Genomic DNA, 17297 nt, shown 5'->3' with positions numbered 1-17297 from the left:
TTGCGATCCCCTATACTTGTGGGTCATCAAGGCGCTTGAGGAAAATGAACTCGGAACTCTCCTCCGAGTCCCATCCACCGGCCACGCGGATCCGGAAGCCGCATCGGAGGCGGAAGCTCCCGAGGCTTCCCGCCCCGCTAAGAGGAAGAAGCCGGCTCCTTCCAGCCCCTATGCAAAACGCGCCCGCGAAGTGCCCAGCATCGCGGCCACCCGGAAATTGGAGGCGGAAAAGAAACGCCTTTCGCTGATTAATACCAGCAACAAAGGGCAGCCTGCAATCCAGCATTTCTTCAAACCTTCCGGGTAAACGTCCACTTCCGAGACCCAAGTTCTGATTCAGCACTTGCTCTTATACTTTTATGTTTTTTCTGAAGCTCCGGAAGCCAGCCTCCCAAGGCCCCAAAGGTCCTCAAGAAGAGAGCCAAGCCGTCTCCGGCTTCATTTCCCATTACTCACGAGGTTGAAGTTCCGCCCAAGGCTTCCTCCGCCACCAAGCCGGATCCAAAGGATATCATCGACATTGATGACCTTCGGAAGATCCCGTTCATCATGGCGACTCCACCAAGGGCACCTCGTCACCAATTCCTCCGCCGGATCAACCAAGCTCCGCTTTCGCGGAGCCCACGAAGAAGAACGGGAGCAAAAGGCTAAGCTCCTCCAAGTTACCAACGCGCCCGAGTCAACCTCCAACCAACTCCGTCCCTCCAAAAACTTACCCTAGCACAACGTCACGCGGAAGTTTCCGCCATGCTTGAACAAGGTATGGGGAAAACCGGAGGAGGAAGTGGGTTATCTCGCCGAGCTAGAGGACAGCCTCGAAGGAATTTTTCGCCAAGCACAAGGAAGTGCGGCAGGTAATACTAGCCCCCAAGCATTGGGTGATATAGTTCCGTGTAACGTGTATTATCCGATGCTTTCCCAGAATGTACTTTAGGCGGAAATTTAAATTTTTTATATCTCAGACTGAATTCCTCGCTAGCCCCCAAGATTTTAAATATCCGGCTAACTCCCTGCTGCTTCATAGACCACACGGAAATTGCACGAAGATCTGCGCATTCATGTGCTAGAGCAGATCACGGAGATCGAGGGCTGCGCCGGAACGCGGAAAAACAGCCAAAAGGCTATCCAGCTGCTTGAGACCCGCCTTAAAGGTACGAGATCCGGGTCTTCACTTTTTGTGTTGTCATAGTTCAGGATGCATAATATGTGCAACTTTTCTGCCTTCAGAAGAATCTGCCAAGCACTCCTCATTTGATGAGCTTTCCGCCAAAGTCAAGGTGCTTGAGGCGGAGAACGAGTCCCTCAAAACCTTCATTCATGAATCCTCCAAAAAGGAAACTGAAGCGAGGAAAAAACTCTCCGAGAAGCATGCAAGCGACCTGGCGGAACTTAATGACAAACTGGAGAAAAGCCAGGGCCGCGTTATTTCCATAATATCCAAGAACAGAGTTCTGGAGGAGGAGGCGGAGGCTATTGACAAACTTATCTTCCGTAAGCATTTTTCCGTGTCGTTGCTCCGACTATCTTGTATGACTCCTCTCTAACGGAACTGAACATCTTTCTTCCACAGCAAGCCTTGGCTTCGAATGGACAAAAGAGTCAAACCTTACGAGGACGGAGGCATATGATGAAGCGCGGATATCAATTGACGCGTTATTTGAAGCCTGTCGCGGAATCGCCACGGCTCTATCTCTGAAGAAGGCCAAAACCACAGTCATCGATACGATGACCAAACTTATGGGACTGGTGCCGGATTTCATCAAGGACTGGCAGAAGTCTTCAGCACGCGGAGTCGCCTCCCTGGTCTTGGCCACCTGCAAGGCTCACTTCCCCTCGCTCAACCTGGCGGCTCGTTGCACGCGGAGCCCCCAAGGGTTCCGACATGGGCGCCCTCCTCGCGGAAACCGAAGGATATGAACAGCTGTTTGTCGGGCGAGTGGATCACTCGTTACGGTATAACAAACATGATCTGCCCGAAGGCTTTTCCGATGCTTGAGGAAGAAGCGGGTGAGCCGGAGTATTACGGGGAAGGATCCGGATCAAGCGGCGAGCATTCCGGAGGAAACTCGGTGACGACTCCGAGCCGGATCCGGTGACAGCGACGACGGCTCCACCTACCGGCAATCGAGAAGAGGAGGACTCCGATTAGAGTTCCTGTTTTAAACAATGAAACAAGTTGCATCATTTTGGCCCCAGAGTGGGTTTGTAATAAGACTTAAATTCTTAAGTAGCTAGGAGCGAAACGATTATGCATGGGGCGGAAACACTTATCCTGCTATCCGTTAATGTTATGTGCATGTTTCGTTTTATGTCGGAAAGCAAGTGCTGACTTCATTGTTTTCCGGCTTGCCCGTTTGACCTTCCGCGAGCCGGAAAACCTTAGCCGGAAACGCTCGCCAGCGGCGACGAAGCCCAATGGCAATCCGTTAATAACCGCGGAAACAAGCCCCCCAGGCGTAGGTGCCGGAAATCGCTACTAGGAATCCACGAGTTCGCAACAGACAACAACTTAATCAGAAAACTTAAGCTTACGTCCTGAAGGACGATTTTTGAAAATCACAACTTTTGTACACGCCTAGGCGGAAGAATCCAGCTCTGCGGTTTTAGTCGGAAAACATACACGATCTAAAAATGAACAAGTAAAGGAGGTAAATGACTCATAGAGTGAACCAAAAGCTTTATTTCATTGATCATGTATAACTATTACAGAGTTTGTAACTCGGAAGAAATATGCTAAGTGTAGAAAGGACGTAGGCTGTGCAATGTTCCAAGAGCGATCTGTTTCGTCGTAGATATCATCCGGATCCTCACGCTTGCGTTTCCGGCGCCGGTTAGCGAGGTCTATCCCTCGGCTCGCGGAAATCAACAAGGTAGTACGACCCGTTATGAAGCACTTTGCTAACGACGAAGGGTCCTTCCCATGGAGACCGCAACTTATGGTCTTTCACTGTCGAAGGCGGAGGACCGGGTCTCCTGCCATGAAGGAGCGATTCCGGACTCGGCTGGCTGTGATAACGTCGGAGCTTTTGCTGGTAGATGGCGGAGCGCTGGTCAGCTAGATTCCGAGCTTCTTCGATCAGGTCCACAGATAGCTGTCTGGCCTCGTCAGCTGTTTCTTCATTATAGGCGGAAACTCGTAGGTTTGCGGGGCGCGGGATCCGCCAGCAGTGACCTCAGTGCCATGCTGCTGACCCCTGCCGGCTCCGCCTCCGCGGCCGCGTCCTCTTCCGCCTCCTGAACCTCCGCGTTGGAACGCCATGGCGACCATGTCGGATCCGCCACTCTTCTGGTCATCAGGGTTTTTGCGTTTGTGGCCGCTGCTGTTACCGTTATCACGGTTCTTCTTTTGTTGGTGCAGGGGGATTGCTGTAGCTGCGATGTCACCGCCTGCGTCGTCATCGGCGGCAGTGTGATCACTGGCAATGGAGATCATCTCGTCCAAAGTCAGTTTGTTGGCGTTAGCCAAACATGTGAGCTTATGCCTCAGCAATCCTCCTCTCTGCAGTCCACCAATGAAGGCGTACATGGCCGTGGTGTGGTCGACGTTTTCGCACTCGTTCCTGCATGCCAACCATCGTGTGAGGAAGTTTCTTGAGGATTCTCCCTTCTTCTGGATACAAGCTTGTAAGTCGCTTGCCGTGGCAGGTCTTTTGTAGGTGCCTCCGAAGTGTTTCTCAAAAGCGGTCTTCGAGGTCGAACCAGCAAAAGATGGAGTTTTTCTCGAGGTCGGCCGAGCCGGATCCGGGCTGGTCCTACAAGGTACAAGCTGGAGCATGCGGCAAGCGATATTAGGGGTTCCTCCGGCAAAGGTTACTGCATTATAGTAATCCTCAATCCAGGTATCCGGCCTTTCGGTGCCATCATAATGCTTCAGATTTCCGGGTAGCTTGAGGGAGCTCCTTGGCTTTGGTTCCTCTCGAATCATCCTGCCAAAGCACTTTGGTCCGATGTAGTCGGTTCTGTATTCGTTGAGGCGTTCCCGCGCATCGCGCGAGCCATGACGGGGGGACTGTGAGCGAGAGCGAGATCTCCGGCCACCGCCTCCGCCTCCACCTCCGCCACCACCGCTAGGTGGTGGTGAGGGAGACCTGCGAGGGGGCCGATCCGACCTCCTGCTTCCGCCTGCAGATTCTCCCCGGCCCTCCCGGTGCCGGCTCCGGCTTCGTGGCTGCCTTCGCCGTGACGCCGGCTGCCCCGGTCGTTCCCGGCTCCGGCGGGGCTCCGGTCGCGCTCCTCATTCCGGCTCCTCCTAGGCTCGGGCTCACGATCATTGTTCCGATTCCGGCGAGGTTCGGCGTGCGCTCCCCTGTTCCGGTTTCCGGAGGGCATCACGATGTCGCGGATAACAATTCCACCATGCCCTTGAGGCCTGGTGTTTCCGGCTGGACTACGGCGACGAGGAGGACGCGGGTAACCATTAGGCGGAGGAGAGGCGTTGCGGTACTTGTCTCGTCCAGAGTACATTGCATCCTTTCCCTTTCTCGGATCTGACGGTGGCGTCTTTGATGGTACGGGGATCGGATTTGGGTGTTCCCTGGCTCTCCTTCTGCGTTCCGAGGATCCGGTTCGCGACTCGTCATCTCGATGGCGATTGTTGTGGGCGTCCTTCTGCGCAGTGGAGACGCAATGCTCCGAGTTAGATTCCAACTTGCGCGAAGTGTCCGCCTTGCTCTGCTTGTTTAACCGCCGAAGCGACGAGCGTGCGTAAGTAATTGATGTCAATCTCCTCGTCACTTTTCTTCGAGAATTTCGCAGCTTTCGCCATATTGTCCTTTGGGGTGGCGAGCGGCTGCTGTTCGGCGAGGGTTGCGAAGTTGATCCTGCGGGGAGGGATTGCTTCTCCGATGATTCTATCGGCCTCCGCTCTGTGCGTAGGTCATTTTCACCTCCCACTCCTTTCTCATACTCTTGACTTGCTCGAGCGTTGCGGTGACTTCGCGATCCTGTCTTTCAAAGCGATCCATGATCTCGTGCGGCTTCTTCCTCTCATCCAATATAGCAGTACTGCGGTGTTGGCAAACTTTTTGGCTGTGGCCGGCATCTCCTTTCTAGTGGCCTCTAAAGCCTCCGGATCTGCGGCGTCGCCAGGGGTTATTGGCTTGTTGAGGACGTCTGACTTTGCGACCAAATCCATGCGTGCTTGTGCGACTATCTCTTCAGGCGACAGGAGGCTCTCCGAAGAAGAATCCCCTCGGGGCCGCTCCCGTGACATCGGAGATCCGTGGTGGGATGGCTGGGGGTCGGATTGAGTGCCTGCCGCTTCTGATCCGTCTTCTCCGAGCGCCGCTACAGTTGCAAGTACCTGCTTTGGCTGGACGGAATCGACTTCAGGCTGTTCACCGTATCCGAGTTCCATCACCTTGCGATCAAACTCTGCAGTGTCCATGGACTGGGTGTCTCCGGAGATTGGGCTTAGATTTCCCAAGATCGACTCTTCAACCGGAGTATCGCTTTCTCCGACAGCCTCTTGCTGATCTGGAGCAGCGTTGTCTTCCGGGGGCACGACCTGCTCGGGACCAGCTCCGGCTCCATGAGGGGCGGTTCCGGCGGTATGGGCCAAGAAGTGTACGAAGTGACACCTTTGCTTCTCTAACACCTGGGAGACCCAGGCGGATCTGCATTGGTCTTCCACCGTTACTTCCTGCTCAGGGGCGGATTGGGTGGGTTTTGATTTTTTCAGATCTAAGGCGGAATCTTCGCTAGGAAGTTCCTGCGTCTCAGATCGGATCTTCGCGACTGCGTCCTGCTCAGCGGCGGTCGCGTCAGCGCTACTTACCAGTGGGTTTCCGTCGGAATCGACGGTTTCCCCGATGAAGATGTGTATGCCGCCAAGCCGGGACGATGGAGAGCTTGACGGGGTCGGTTTTAGCCGGAATCCAACACTCATCCGGAGGGACGATCGGCAGATTTCCGGCGTAAAGGACACGCCCCACGGCGATGGTGTCGTCGTAGCTTCCCATGGCGGAACCCTCCCGGTTCCGGCCTCCCGGACGCCGCGAGGCCCCACGGTGGGCGCCAACGCGTCGTTGCCTAATCGACGGTACCTCGGAGGAGGGATCCTCACGAGGGGAGAAGAAGTAGGGGCCATAGGGCGGAGTGCACACGGGACGGTGGTACGCGAGTTACCCGGCTTCGGAACACCCGCACGATGACGGGGCCCTACTGTGCGCTTGTCCGGAATTATCCGGGCGCTTTCGCGTTGTTACAATGAGTTGTGGTTGTGCCTCTAGGGCTCCCGGGATCCGGCTTATAAAGGCGCACGGATCTAGGGTTTACATGGAGAGTCCTAGCCGGATTACAGATAACCTAACTACGGTACAATATCTTGCCGTGCACGTCACGGATCCGCCTTCCATATACGTCGTACTGGGATCCGGGTTCCTCATGGGCCTCCATGGATCCGGGTTACTCCTAATGTCGGTACGGATCCGGCTTGCGATCCTGGGCTGGACTTCTTCCTTCATGATCAACAGCAACTGGGCCGCCCGATGGGCCACATGCCTCATCACCATCTGTGGGCCACCCGGGCTTGCCGGATCTAGGCACTGTCGATGGTACACCCATGAAGTATACCCACAACACAAGCAATTGAGTTGTTGTGATCCAACCATTTATATTGTGATCTATTTAATCATGTCTTTTATTCTTCCTTGTTTAGTACAAATTTTATCTGAATGAATATGACTTTGAAGGTTATCTATGCTCGAAAAATAAGTACAATCTGTTAATTGTTCTTTGACCAAGAATGAAGTTTTCCATCACCAATTATGATTTCCTATGTACCTTTATTTGTGATTTCCCTTTACTTGTCTCAAGTTGAGTTATATGAGGAAGTTGTTTACTAGAATGTCTTGTGTGAGTTAATAAATGTGATGCTTATTGTCCGTATTTCATTTATCGACTCTTCAGTCCATAAACATGTGGACTTGTTTACTGAGTTCAGTTTCGCTTGGGGACAAGCGAGGTCTAAGCTTGGGGGGAGTTGATACGTCCATTTTGCATCACTATTTTATATCATAATTTACTGTTATTCATTGATATATTTCATATTTAGAGATGATACTTATGTTATTTCACCTATTTTGCATGTTCCATGATTATTGGAGAATCACTCACCGGAGTCAGGATTCTGCTGGAAAAAGCACCGTCAGGATACAATATTTCTGAAGATCAACAATTGACGGAAAATATACCGAAGCTCCTATTTTTCCAATTGACGGAGCCAACCAGAAGGGGAGGCCGAGGAGGGCCACCATGGGCCCCCCCATAGGCCGGCGCGGCCACCGGGCCTTGTGCGCCGCCATGTGGGGAGGGGGCCCACGACCCTCCTCGTCCATCTCCCTTTCGCGTACTTCATCTCCAGAAAACCCTAAGGTGTGAGGGAACATCGAGGAGAGTCACTGCCGCCTCTGCGGGGCGGAAAAACACCAGAGAGAAAAGAGCTCTCCGGCAGGCTGAAATCTGCCGGGGAAATTCCCTCCCGGAGGGGGAAATCGTCGCCATCATCACTGTCATCGAGCTGGACTTCATTGGGATCATCATCATCATCATGTCCACCGCCGACACCATCATCTCCACCGCTGCACCTCGTCTCCGCTGTAACATCTATGGTTGAATCTTGATTATTTCATAGGGGAAACTCTCCCGGTGTTGATTACTCCTTGTTATTGATGCTATTGAGTGAAACCATTGAACCAAGGTTTATGTTCAGATTGTTATTCATCATCATATCACCTCTGATCATGTTCCATATGATGTCTTGTGAGTAGTTCGTTTAGTTCTTGAGGACATGGGTGAAGTCTAAATGTTAGTAGTGAACTATGTTGAGTAATATTTAATGGTTTGATATTTAAGTTGTGGTGTTATTATTCTAGTGGTGTCATGAGAACGTCGACTACATGATAATTCACCTTTATGGGCCTAGGGGAATGCATCTTGTATTCGTTTTCTAATTGTGGGATTGCCGGAGTGACAGCAACCTGAACCCCCGTTGGTATATCGATGCATGAGGGATAGCAGGATCTCAGAGTTTAAGGATGTGGTTAGATTTATCTTAATTACTTTCTTGTATTTGCGGATGCTTGCAAGGGGTTTAATCACAAGTATGTATTAATCCTAGGAAGGGCGGTGCATTAGCATAGGTTCACCCACACAACACTTATCAAAACAATGAAGATTAATCAACTATATGAAGCGAAAGCACTAGACTAAATTCCCGTGTGTCCTCAAGAACGTTTGGTCATCATAAGTAAACAAACCCGACTTGTCCTTTGTTCTAAAAAGGATTGAGCCACTTGCTGTAATTATTATTCCCGCATTTTACTTACTTGTATTTTATTTATCTGCTATATCAAAACCTCCTGAAAACTTGTCTGTGAGCATTTACAGTGAATCCTTCATCGAAACTTCTTGTCAACACCTTCTGCTCCTCGTTGGGTTTGACACTCTTATTTATCGAAAGTACTACGATACACTCCCTATACTTGTGGGTCATCAGCATCAACATGTACGTTCGGCATTGGCCTCGGCGGTATCTCTGGTGTGTCAGTGATCGAATGAGGGGACGGGATTGAGGGTGCATCCCGACGGTGACCTAGCAGTGGTGGCGAGCATATCCATTCTGACCATGCCGATATCGGCATCGGCATCGTTTGGAGGCTGTGGTGCTCGAATCAAGGTGGGATTTGTTTCTTGTACGCCAAAATGAATTTGAAAAAACTTTCATGTTGAAGATTAGAGCATCCCCACTCGTTGGCGCTCCCCACGCCCAAATCCGGCGAAATTTTCGTCCGGATTGGATGAAGATTTGGCGTGGGGAGCGCCTGATGTCTACGGGAGCTTCTATTCTTGTAGACAGTGTTGGGCCTCCAAGAGCAGAGGTTTGTAGAACAGCAGCAAGTTTCCCTTAAGTGGATACCCAAGGTTTATCGAACTCGGGGAGGAAGAGGTCAAAGATATCCCTCTCATGCAACCCCGCAACCACAAAGCAAGAAGTCTCTTGTGTCCCCAACACACCAAATAGGTGCACTAGTTCGGCGAAGAGATAGTGAAATACGGGTGGTATAAATAAGTATGAGCAGTAGCAACGGTGCCGAGAAAAGTGCTTGGCGTGTAGTTGATGGTGGTGGTATTGCGGCAGTAGTAACGCAATGAAACAAGTAAACAAGCGATAGTAACGCATAGTAGTAGTAACGTAGCGATAGTAAACAAGCAGTAGTAACTCAGCAGTATTTAGGAACAAGGCCTAGGGAATAGACTTTCACTAGTGGACACTCTCAACATTGATCACATAACGAACAGTATAAATGCATACTCTACACTTTTGTTGGATGATGAACACATTGCGTAGGATTACACGAACCCTCAATGCCGGAGTTAACAAGCTCCACAATAATGCTCATGTTTAAGTAACCTTTAGTGTAAGATAGATCAACGCTACTAAACCAAGTACTAGCATAGCATGCACACTTGTCACCTTCATGCATATGTAGGAGGAATAGATCACATCAATATTATCATAGCAATAGTTAACTCCATAATCTACAAGAGATCATGATCATAGCATAAACCAAGTACTAACACGGTGCACGCATCTGTCACCTTTGCACACATGCGGGAGGAATAAACTACTTTAATAACAAATCACTAGAGTAGCACATGGATAAATTGTGATACAACATGCTGCAATCTTAAAGAGATATAAATAAGTACCTCACTATGCCATTCAACGGTGAATAAGTATTACGTGAAATCTAGCCTAAGAGACCCACACGGTGCACACACTTGTCACCTTTACACACGTGGGACGAGGAGTCTCCGGAGATCACATAAGTAAAACTCACTTGACTAGCATAATGACATCTAGATTACAAGCATCATCATATGAATCTCAATCATGTAAGGCAGCTCATGAGATTATTGTATTGAACTACATAGGAGAGAGATGAACCACATAGCTACCGGTACAGCCCCGAGCCTCGATGGAGAACTACTCCCTCCTCATGGGAGCAGCAGCGGTGATGGAGATGGCGGTGGAGATGGCAGCGGTGTCGATGGAGAAGCCTTCCGGGGCACTTCCCCGCTCCGGCAGCGTGCCGGAACGGAGATCCTGTCCCCGGATCTTGGCTTCGCGATGGCGGCGGCTGCGGCAGGTTTACGTGGGTTTCGTCAATTGGTATCGGGTTTTCTGATCCGGGGGCTTTATATAGGCGAAGAGGCGGCGCAGGAGGGCTGACAGGGGGCCACACCATAGGGCGGCGCGGCCCCCTCTCGGCCGCGCCGGCCTAGGGTTTGGTGGCCCTGTGGCCCCCCTCCGGTCCTTCCCGGGTGTTCCGGATGCTTCCGATGAAAATAGGAACTTTGGCGTTGATTTCGTCCGATTCCGAGAATATTTCGTTACTAGGATTTACGAAACCAAAAACAGCGAGAAAACAGAAGCCGGCACTTCGGCATCTTGTTAATAGGTTAGTTCCAGAAAATGCACGAATATGACATAAAGTGTGCATAAAACATGTAGATAACATCAATAATGTGGCATGGAACACAAGAAATTATCGATACGTTGGAGACGTATCAGCATCCCCAAGCTTAGTTCTGCTCGTCCCGAGCAGGTAAAACGATAACAAAGATAATTTCGGAGTGACATGCCATCATAAACTTGATCATACTATTTGTAAAGCATATGTAGAGAATGCAGCGATCAAAACAATGGTGATGACATGAGTAAACAAGTGAATCATGAAGCAAAGACTTTTCATGAATAGCACTTCAAGACAAGCATCAATAAGTCTTGCATAAGAGTTAACTCATAAAGCAATAATTCAAAGTAAAGGTATTGAAGCAACACAAAAGAAGATTAAGTTTCAGCGGTTGCTTTCAACTTGTAACATGTATATCTCATGGATAATTGTCAATGCAAAGCAATATAACAAATGCAATATGCAAATATGTAAGAATCAATGCACAGTTCATACAAGTGTTTGCTTCTTGAGGTGGAGAGAAATAGGTGAACTGACTCAACAATAAAAGTAAAAGAATGGTCCTTCAAAGAGGAAAGCATCGATTGCTATATTTGTGCTAGAGCTTTGATTTTGAAAACATAAAGAGAGCATAAAAGTAAAGTTTTGAGAGGTGTTTGTTGTTGTCAACGAATGGTAGCGGGTACTCTAACCCCCTTGCCGGACAAACCTTCAAAGAGCGGCTCCCATTTTATTTTATTTTTGGATGGCACTCCTTCCAACCTTTCTTTCACAAACCATGGCTAACCGAATCCTCGGGTGCTCGCCAACAATCTCATACCATGAAGGAGTGCCTTTTTATTTTAGTTTTATTATGATGACACTCCTCCCAACCTTTGCTTACACAAGCCATGGCTAACCGAATCCTTCGGTGCCGTCCAACAATCACATACCATGGAGGAGTGTCTATTTTTGTTAATTAATTTGGGACTCAGGAATCCCATTGCCAGCTCTTTTTGCAAAATTATTGGATAAGCGGATGAAGCCACTAGTCCATTGGTGAAAGTTGCCCAACAAGATTGAAAGATAAACACCACATACTTCCTCATGAGCTATAAAACATTGACACAAATAAGAGGTAATAAATTTTGAATTGTTTAAAGGTAGCACTCAAGCAATTTACTTTGGAATGGCGGAGAAATACCATGTAGTAGGTAGGTATGGTGGACACAAATGGCATAGTGTTGGCTCAAGTATTTGGATGCATGAGAAGTATTCCCTCTCGATACAAGGTTTAGGCTAGCAAGGTTGTTTGAGGCAAACACAAGGATGAACTAGTACAGCAAAACTCACATAAAAGACATATTACAAGTATTATAAGGCTATACATCGTCTTCCTTGTTGTTCAAACACCTTACTAGAAATTATCTAGACCTTAGAGAGACCAATTATGCAAACCAAATTTTAGCATGCTCTATGTATTCTTCACTAATAGGTGCAAAGTATATGATGCAGGAGCTTAAACATGAGCACAACAATTGCCAAGTATCACATTACCCAAGACATTATAGCAATTACTACATGTATCATTTTCCAATTCCAACCATATAACAATTTAACGAAGAGGAAACTTCGCCATGAATATTATGAGCTAAGAACACATGTGTTCATTTGAACCAGCGGAGCGTGTCTCTCTCCAACACAAGCATGATGTAATCCAATTTATTCAAATAAAAACAAAAACAAAAGCAAACAAACAGACGCTCCAAGAAAAAGCACATAAGATGTGATGGAATAAAAATATAGTTTCAGGGGAGGAACTCGATAATGTTGTCGATGAAGAAGGGGATGCCTTGGGCATCCCCAAGCTTAGACGCTTGAGTCTTCTTGATATATGCAGGGGTGAACCACCGGGTGCATCCCCAAGCTTAGAGCTTTCACTCTCCTTGATCATAGTATATCATCCTCCTCTCTTGATCCTTGAAAACTTCCTCCACACCAAACTCGAAACAACTCATTAGAGGGTTAGTGCATAATAAAAATTCACATGTTCAGAGGTGACACAATCATTCTTAATACTTCTGGACATTGCATAAAGCTACTGGACATTAGTGGATCAAAGAAATTCATCCAACATAGCAAAAGAGGCAATACGAAATAAAAGGCAGAATCTGTCAAAACAGAACAGTCCGTAAAGATGGATTTTATTAGGCCACCAGACTTGCTCAAATGAAAATGCTCAAATTGAATGAAAGTTGCGTACATATCTGAGGATCATGCACGTAAATTGGCATAATTTTCTGAGCTTCCTGCAGGGCAGTGGGCTCAGATTCGTGACAGCAAAGAAATCTGGAACTGCGCAGTAATCCAAATCTAGTACTTACTTTTCTATCAAAGACTTTACTTGGCACAACAAAACACAAAACTAAGATAAGGAGAGGTTGCTACAGTAGTAAACAACTTCTAAGACACAAATATAAAACAAAGTACTGTAGCAAAATAACACATGGGTTATCTCCCAAGAAGTTCTTTCTTTTTAGCCATTAAGATGGGCTCAGCGAGTTTTAATGATGCACTCGCAAGAAATAGTATTTGAAGCAAAAGAGAGCATCAAGAGGCAAATTCAAAACACATTTAAGTCTAACATGCTTCCTATGCATAGGAATCTTGTAAATAAACAAGTTCATGAAGAGCAAAGTAACAAGCATAGGAAGATAAAACAAGTGTAGCTTCAAAAATTTCAGCACATAGAGAGGCATTTTAGTAACATGAAAATTTTTACAACCATATTTTCCTCTCTCATAATAACTTTCAGTAGCATCATGAGCAAACTCAACAATATAACCATCACATAAAGCATTCTTATCATGAGTCTCATGCATAAAATTATTACTCTCCACATAGGCATAATCAATTTTATTAGTTGTAGTGGGAGCAAATTCAACAAAGTAGCTATCATTATTATTCTCATCAAGTGTAGGAGGCATAGTATAATCACAACAAAATTTACTTTCCATAGTAGGTGGCACAAAAAGACCACTATCATTATCATCATCAGAAATAGGAGGCAAAGTATCATCAAAGAAAATTTTCTCCTCAATGCTTGGGGGACTAAAAATATCATGAAAACCAGCTTCCCCAAGCTTAGAACTTTCTATATCATTAGCAACATTGGTGTTCAAAGCGTTCATACTAATATTACTACCAGCATGCAAATAAGATTTCATAGGTTTTTTAATTTTCGCATCAAACAATCCATGTTTTAAATCAGGAAATAGAACAAGAAGCTCATTGTTGTCCATTATGCCAAACTAGTGTAAACAAGAAACAAAAAGTTGCAATTGCAGGATCTAAAGGAAATAGCTTTGAGCACACACACAACGGCGCCGGAAAAATACTTTACACGGGACCGTAGTATGAGTGCCTTTTACCTTTCCTCCCGGCGGCGGCGCCGAGAAAAGTGCTTGATGTCTACGGGAGCTTCTATTCTTGTAGACAGTGTTGGGCCTCCAAGAGCAGAGGTTTGTAGAACAGCAGCAAGTTTCCCTTAAGTGGATACCCAAGGTTTATCGAACTCGGGGAGGAAGAGGTCAAAGATATCCCTCTCATGCAACCACTGCAACCACAAAGCAAGAAGTCTCTTGTGTCCCCAACACACCAAATAGGTGCACTAGTTCGGCGAAGAGATAGTGAAATACGGGTGGTATAAATAAGTATGAGCGAGTAGCAACGGTGCCGAGAAAAGTGCTTGGCGTGTAGTTGATGGTGGTGGTATTGCAGCGATAGTAACGCGATAAAACGAGTAAACAAGCGGTAGTAACGCGAGTAGTAGTAACGTAGCAGTAGTAAACAAGCGAGTAGTAACTCGGCAGTATTTAGGAACAAGGCCTAGGGAATAGACTTTCACTAGTGGACACTCTCAACATTGATCACATAACGAAACGAGATAAATGCATACTCTACACTTTTGTTGGATGATGAACACATTGCGTAGGATTACACGAACCCTCAATGCCGGAGTTAACAAGCTCCACAATAATGCTCATGTTTAAGTAACCTTTAGTGTAAGATAGATCAACGCTACTAAACCAAGTACTAGCATAGCATGCACACTTGTCACCTTCATGCATATGTAGGAGGAATAGATCACATCAATATTATCATAGCAATAGTTAACTCCATAATCTACAAGAGATCATGATCATAGCATAAACCAAGTACTAACACGGTGCACGCACTTGTCACCTTTGCACACATGCGGGAGGAATAAACTACTTTAATAACAAATCACTAGAGTAGCACATGGATAAATTGTGATACAACATGCTGCAATCTTAAAGAGATATAAATAAGCACCTCACTATGCCATTCAACGAGTGAATAAGTATTCCGTGAAATCTAGCCTAAGAGACCCACACGGTGCACACACTTGTCACCTTTACACACGTGGGACGAGGAGTCTCCGGAGATCACATAAGTAAAACTCACTTGACTAGCATAATGACATCTAGATTACAAGCATCATCATATGAATCTCAATCATGTAAGGCAGCTCATGAGATTATTGTATTGAACTACATAGGAGAGAGATGAACCACATAGCTACCGGTACAGCCCCGAGCCTCGATGGAGAACTACTCCCTCCTCATGGGAGCAGCAGCGGTGATGGAGATGGCGGTGGAGATGGCAGCGGTGTCGATGGAGAAGCCTTCCGGGGCACTTCCCCGCTCCGGCAGCGTGCCGGAACAGAGATCCTGTCCCCGGATCTTGGCTTCGCGATGGCGGCGGCTCGGCAGGTTTCCGTGGGTTTCGTCAATTGGTATCGGGTTTTCTGATCCGGGGGCTTTATATAGGCGAAGAGGCGGCGCGGGAGGGCTGACGGGGGGCCACACCATAGGGCGGCGCGGCCCCCTCCGGCCGCGCCGGCCTAGGGTTTGGTGGCCCTGTGGCCCCCCTCCGGTCCTTCCCGGGTGTTCCGGATGCTTCCGATGAAAATAGGAACTTTGGCGTTGATTTCGTCCGATTCCGAGAATATTTCGTTACTAGGATTTCGAAACCAAAAACAGCAGAAAACGAGAACCGGCACTTCGGCATCTTGTTAATAGGTTAGTTCCAGAAAATGCACGAATATGACATAAAGTGTGCATAAAACATGTAGATAACATCAATAATGTGGCATGTAACACAAGAAATTATCGATACGTTGGAGACGTATCAGCGCCGAAGTTCCAGCCGTCCCCCCGGCAGGAAACCCCCAACCTCGACCATTTGACATATTTCAAACAAATTCAACATAAAATTTAACAAGTTCGGCAAACAAGAGGACGAAAATTGCTGAAACAAATTCGGTGATAACGAGTACAATGTTTAACAAGTGCTTGAAACAAATGAAGCACACAAATTTCACAATTTTTCAAACAAATTAAGACAGACTAGTTGGCGTCGGCGTTGGCGTTGCCTCGGAGCCTCCATATGTGCTCCACCGGATCATCTTGCGGCAGCTGGTGCATTGTAGAGTCTCGAATCTCCCGGCGCATAGCAATGAAGGCGGCCCATGATGGAGGCACCTGGTGATTAGGCCGTGCAAGAGGACCCTCTCTCTCATATGGTGCTTCTTGCTCAGCCCGGAGGAACCGGATGCTTTCGCTCATCTTCAATAATCATGTTGTGTAGGCACACACGGCAGTTCATCACCTCCCACATCCGATCTTTGGACCAAGTCATAGCGGGGAACCGGACGACGACAAATCTCTGCTGGAGGACACCAAATGCTCGCTCGACATCTTTTCGGCAAGCTTCTTGTTTCTTGACAAACTCGCAAAGTTTGGGGGTGCTAGGGTTGGAGATAGTCTTCACAAATGTTGCCCACTTTGGATAGATACCGTCTGCAAGGTAGTATCCTTTGTTGTAGTGCCGACCATTGATCACATAGTCCACCGGGGAGCATGACCCTCAACAAGCTTGGAAAAGACCGGGGAGCGAGTTTAGGACGTTGATGTCATTGTTGGATCCAGAGCATACCAAAGAAAGAGTGCCAAATCCAAAGATCATGGGTAGCCACTCGCTTCAAGTATCACAATGCAGCCTTTTTGTGACCCTTGTACATTCCACTGCCACGCAAACGGACGAGTTCTTCCATTGCCAATGCATGCGATCAATGCTTCCAAGCATCCCCGGAAAACCTCTAGCTTCATTTGTTGCAAGGATCCTCCGAGTGTCTTCGACAGTGGGTGATCTCAAGTAATAGTCCCCGAACACTGCTATGACGGCCCTGCGGAGCCGGTAGAAACAATCAAGGGCGGTGGACTCCGCCATCCGAAGATAGTCATCGCGGTATCACCGGGAGCTCCATACGCCGGCATCCTCATAGCCACTCGTGCACTTCGCGGTGACGAAAATCCAACCAAACCAGGTGCAATCCGCCTTGCATCGAAGTAGGGATCAAAGTGGCGGATGGCATACACAATTTGCGAAATAGCTTTCTGCTCATCTCGAAACGACGCCGGAAAACACTCTCACCGTGCAATGGATTGTCGGCGAAGTAGTCGGCGTACAACATGCGGTAGCCCTCCATTCGCTGTCTCGGCTTGCACTTCCGGCGACCTCGTGCCGACCCACCACGCCGACGAGTTGCCGGTCCGGCGTACATGCTTGCCAAGCAACCAAGGATCATCATGTGCTCGTCGTCTTGGGCGGCTGCTGCCATCTCTTCTTGCATAAGCTCGACGAACATCTCGCTCCTCCTCTTCGTCCGAGTCCATGGCCGGCGAGGCAAATGGACGAACACCGACGGGCGTGGTCGAGGCAACCCGAGCCGCGAGCGACGACGAGCAAGCAGGC

This window comes from Lolium rigidum, chromosome 5, assembly GCF_022539505.1.
Source record: "Lolium rigidum isolate FL_2022 chromosome 5, APGP_CSIRO_Lrig_0.1, whole genome shotgun sequence".
Taxonomy (NCBI): Eukaryota; Viridiplantae; Streptophyta; class Magnoliopsida; order Poales; family Poaceae; genus Lolium; species Lolium rigidum.
This window is presented reverse-complemented; position numbering follows the sequence as displayed.